The sequence below is a fragment of the Uranotaenia lowii genome, chromosome 1 (genome assembly GCF_029784155.1).
Source record: "Uranotaenia lowii strain MFRU-FL chromosome 1, ASM2978415v1, whole genome shotgun sequence".
Taxonomy (NCBI): Eukaryota; Metazoa; Arthropoda; class Insecta; order Diptera; family Culicidae; genus Uranotaenia; species Uranotaenia lowii.
In genome coordinates, this window is record NC_073691.1 from 77440469 (window position 1) to 77446468 (window position 6000).

A 6000-nucleotide genomic window follows, 5' to 3' on the forward strand; every position below is an offset into this window, starting at 1 on the left:
AGGGCGTTTATATTAGGGTGGAACAACTTTGACAAAAAGTAGGCGCGGTGGAGAAGGGGCACGGAAGCCGAAATTTTGACAGGCTATTACTTTGTTTACGTTTCGTTTCGAAGAATTTTAATAGAAGGTAATGCAAAGACAGTCGTGCTTTGGTAGTGGTGTATTATATGACGTCACTAAAATCATCTTCGTCCAAATTATTCATGATATTGGAAGCACGACATCGATACGTGTAAGCTGTAAGTATTTTTTAAATAAATATTTTCATGTACCTAGTTTTTCGGTTTTTGTTCACAGTACTATGACGGACTTTGTTCGATGAAACAAAAAAAGACGAACCCTTTGAGGACGAAGGTGAAATTCGAAGGATCCTTACGTGAGCATTAATTACTACCGTAACTAGCATTCTCAAATTTAGCATCTTGCTAATCGTATGGCTGTCGATCTCGGTAGTATTTTCCTTGCTGAATACACCATTTGGACTATGAGACGCAGTCGTATTTTCTGTATCATGACCGGTGATCGGCATCAACGCTACCAGATCGAATACCCTTGTGCCCTTGTCTACATTGTTTTTACGCTACGGGTGTTATTTTGAATGAAACCGGTTAGATGCACATATGTATATCAATCTGTTCATCAGAATATCAAACAATTGTAATAAAAGCGCAAAAGTAAATAAGTAATAATAATTTTGTATCATACAAATGTCTTCTAAAACGAAAACGAAACAAAATGTTAGTAAAACTTATGATTTTAAAGATGTTAGACAAAATGTTGAGTTCAGGTGTAAAAAAGATGCTACAAAATGTCTGAAATATTGTTTTATTTTAATCATGGACTATGTTGTGTGACGGTTTTATGAACGTGACGAAGGTATCACTCCGGCACTCAGGTTCATACTTAGGAACTGTTTCTCGACTGAGAGTGGCCACGGCCACATGCGAGAAACTATACATCACGTACATGTTGGCAGCGATTTGAAACAGCAAGTAGAGGTTCAAGGTGAACAAAACCATCGGCCAGCAGACGGCATATGCTAAAGAAAATGAATTTTCTAAATAAACAAAAATAAAACAATTTACTTACCACCAATTGGCTGTAACCGAGGTCCCTCCAGAGTCCATTAACGCACATGTCGCTGTTTTTATCCCTCCACAGGTGTCAGCCGACTTCAAAACTCATTTACATCGTGCATTCCAATGAAACTTTCGGTACTGAAAGCTATACGGGATGGTTACCGAGATTATCGTGCTGATACGTGTTGGATTTAAAATTGTTCCTTAAAATTTTTTTTTTTATTTTCTTGATATTAAGCCACTTTCATATAAACTTCTTACCTATTTTCGTCGCCGGCAGTTTCTGGAGTATCCTTCTCCTTTTTCGAAGGCGGATCGGAAAACCACTCATCGTCTTTTTCCCCAGGGTACGCGAAACATTCGATATCCTGTTTCATCTCTGGCAGAATCGGGGCGGCCATTGCGTACACCAAAGTTGCTGGAATGTGAAATTTAATCTTAATATTGTATGATGTTTTAATTGATTTAGATTAACTTACCACTGTTCTCGGCTTCGCTCGGGCTTTTATCTTGCCTGACTCAGCTTTTTCTAGCGCTGTTTCTGCTCGGTAGGGCCACCGAATCGAGATAATCACTCAGTTTTTGAAAAACAACTTTTCAAAATAACGAAAAATTGCTACCTTCGAATCGCAGAAGAAAACACTACCAGCCCTTGATGCACTTTGGTCCATTTGATGTTTTGTAAACAATGTAACAGCATGGCCGATTGGGCTATTTGTCAGTTTACACCACCCCTAGTTATAAAAGCCCTGGTTATAAAGGGTGATACGGTCAAAATTTGGTCTAGGGAGAACGCGTGTAAATCGGTGAAATCGTTTATTTAAAAAATAAAATAAAATTTCTTTTTCAAGTTTAATTAGTAAAAAATTCAGGAAAAATATTCAGTTAGACTTTCACTTTTCCACATCCTTTTTGCCGGGCCTTACGCTTAACCCCTGCCATCAGATTTTGTACAGCCACCTTGTCCACCTTCTTCGCCGCAGAAAGCCAGTTTGCCTTGAACTGCTGCTCGTCCTTAGCAGTTTTTTGGTCTTCTTTAGGTTCCGCTTGACAATAGCCCAGTATTTCTCAATTGGGCGGAGCTCTGGCGTGTTGGGAGGGTTCTTGTCCTTGGGAACCACCTGCACGTTGTTGGCGGCGTACCACTCCATGGCCTTTTTACCGTAATGGCAAGATGCCAAATCCGGCCAAAACAGTACGGAACAATCGTGTTTCTTCAGGAAAGGCAGCAGACGTTTATTCAAACACTCTTTCACGTTAGTTTCTTGGTTCCGGAAGCTATGAAAATGCTACTTTTCAAGCCACAGGTACAGATGGCTTGCCAAACCAGATATTTCTTCGTGAACTTTGAAAGTTTCATGTGCTTGAAAATATCTGCTACCTTTTGCCGTATAAAACTTCTGTCCCGGAAGCTGCTTGTAGTCGGCTTTGACGTAGGTTTCGTCGTCCATTACCACGCAGTCAAACTTCGTCAGCATCGTCGTGTTCAGCCTCCAGGATCGCGCTTTGGTCGTCGTATTTTGTTTATCATCGCGATTTGGAGCCACTTCCTTCTTGTAAGTCGATAGTCCGGCTCGTTTTTTGGCTCGATACACGGTTGTAGACGATACACCCAGCTTATTTGCGACATCTCGGAGAGAGAGGTTAGGGTTTCGCTTGAAACTACCGTCAACTCTCTTTGTCGTCCCAGCGGCTTCCGGTTTTCGCTTTCCTCCGATCCAGACTTCCTGACTGTCGACAAACGTTCCCCAAACACTTTAATTACATTTGTAACGGTTGATTTGCCATCTTTTAGCGATTTTGCCAGCTTTGCGTGCGAGTAGGGTAGGTGTTCCTAATTTGGCATGTGTACCTAATGTTAACATACCGCTCGATTTTAACTGTTTTTGACGTTATTTTTCACTTATTACAAATATAAAAATAATGATAATGTAACAGATCATGTGAACTTTCATTTTACAAACAAATTAGTTTTCCAACTCACAGGATTTCTCGTAAAATCCGGATTGTTTCAAAATATGTCCAAATTGAATGGAATCGTTAGCAAATTACTTAAAAAAACACCTGTTTTGAAATGGATGATTAAAGCTGAATTTGTCAACCGATTTTTTTGAAATTTTTCGTTGGATTGTTTTTAATCATGATTTAAGTAATAAGTATGATAGAATCATGTTTTTTTTCGTGTAAAAACTAAAAAAAGCCTATGTCCACAATTAGAAACAGTATTTTCAATGGGTTCCTAATTATGGACATAGCCAAAGTTTTCCAAACTAAATCAAAGTCATAGAATGTATTTGAAATAAATTTGATTGATTGAATTGTGTTTTATCTTTATTTTCAACAATCTGTTAAAATAAACTGTTTTGAGCTAATAAAACATGATTTTTTTATACTTTTATACAGTGAAAAAAATATTTTCTCCAGGTTGTAAAGAACGCACCCTTTGCGACAGCGAAGGAAACCATCAAGCTACAGAGAGCTTCTCAACGAGAACAGAATCGAAAGAAAAATTAAAAAAAAAAATATCTCAATTAAATACGTTGTATACCGTCATCTGGGCCATCATGCAACACTTTTCTACTTTAATGGCTTCTAAAAACCTAATGTCCACAGATAATCCTACCGTTTGTACATCAAAAGTTTTAAGGTTTATGGGACATCAAATTAACGTAGTCAGAAAAATAATTGGTTCCACCAGTTATTTAAATTTTCAAAACATGCGATTTTCACCCTACTAAGAAAAAGGGGTAAGTTGCAAAAACCTTTGTTTTTAATGAAAAATAAAAAAAAAAAAGTTTGAATAGTTATAGTTTTTGACACATTTGTGATATCGTTACGCGTTGTTTGAATTAAAGTTTATATTTTTTTCTGTCAAAGATTTTTTAAAAAGAAAGCATGAGGTTGCTGTATACATTCATGGATAAAAAAATACTACAAAAAACTTTACATCATATTGTAGCATATGGAAACAAGATTAAAACTGTGAATCATTGATTCGATGCCGATGCTTTTAAGCCCAGACTGGTAACGCAATTTAAAAAAAAATATTTTAAAAAATTAAATGATTGTCCGAAAAATATTCATACACCAACAGTGTTGATATAGGATAATAACCATTAATTGGTAATTTTATTACATTATATTAAAATAAAAGTTAAATAAGTGTTGTGGTACACAAATGTTGCATCGAACCATGCTGTTGCATGATGCTCTGTTTGACTGTACTTATTTGTATCCATTCCAATGAATTTTCTACTTTTTGAAATATAATAAATGTATACATTGTAAAAGTAAAAGTTTGAATTTTAATAAGCTCAACATTCACTGCTTTCTTCAAAACTAGCATAAAGGAATATTGTGTGGGATTTAAATAGTCCTTACTTCTCTATTGATATTCCAAAAAACGTTGTAAAATTTACAAAAAGGTGAGTTTTGAGATTTTTCTCATTAAAGTATTGAAAAACAGACACACGCTGATCCATTTTTCCTCTTTTGTTAACATTAGGAACAATTAGTGCCAAATAAGGAACATCGACACACTTTATAAAACATGATATTTTTCGTAAATTAAGGCTTGAAACGATTATTTCAAACCAAAACAGAGTTCAGAAGAAAATTTGGAACTTAGCTACCAAAAAATTGTATATCTAAGTATTAAAGATTCGGCGTAATAATATCAAATATTAAAACCTCTGACAAAATATAGCGGAATTAGGCTCGCTTACCCTAGCTCGGATTTTCGCGATGCGCGATTAAAATTTTGATACGCTGCTGTGAATTCCAAAATCAAAATAGGAGCAACTTTCTACACACACACACACACACCTTCAAAATGAGGGGTGTTCAGGTTTTTTAAATGCAAAATTGAAAGAAATACGTCAAATTGATATTGACCAAATTTTGACCGTATCACCCTTTAATTCAGGACTTAATCAATCGCTACCAAAAAATATTAGCTATTTTTGCTGTAAAAACAACTAAACAAAGTTATTGGAGGCATACGAATTTATAAATTTGAAATTTTCAAACAAATTTTGCTGCGGAATTATGAACAACAATGGGGCAAAAGGTGATTGAGCGGACCAATTGTTGCACGATCCGACATTTTTTCTGGTTATGTATGGATTTTTTTTTTTCAAAATCATAGTGTTTAAATTGTCCAACAAACGGTCCGTATAGAAAACTGATACGAAAAATGTTTTATTCTGACGTAAAACCTTATTTGCCGTAGAAGGAATGTTAATGTTTTTGATAACAATTAGCGCAAAAACCGCATGAAAAAAAACCGGAAAAATTAAAACTGTTTTAAGATACACATTTAACAGCAGAAAATATCTCAAAAGCCTCATTTCATCAGATAATATTCCGAATTACATGATTCATTATTATTTTTGAGGAAAAGTTGAAAAACAGCTGAAATATTGACAATTTAACTCATGCTGTGCAACGATGGGTTAGGGGACAACGATTGGCAAATCACCCTAATAGGTTTCGAAATTTTGAACACAAAAATCCAGGCGGTCATAATTCAGGTAGTTTGCAAAAAAAGGCAAGCGGAAAGTTGAAAAATAAACACATGAAATGATGTTTAACCAAAACACATCTGCGTTAAATACCGCTGATCTCATCTTAAAATTTAAAAAAAAGTGGGCAATCTGGAATGCTTACTCTAAGATGGTTCAAGAAAAACTGCCGGTAGATCAGAATGAACTCTCCGCTAGCGTGGTTTTCATCAGCTTTACCCAGTATGACAGATTGGCTTAATAATGTCACCTTCGAACTTTATATTGCTTTTATTATCCTGTACCAACACTGTTGGTGCAAAAATATTTTTTGGACATTTATCCTATTTTTTTTTAAATATGTTTTTTATACTTCGGTTACCAGTCTGCGCTAAAAAACCATCGAAATACAAAAATTT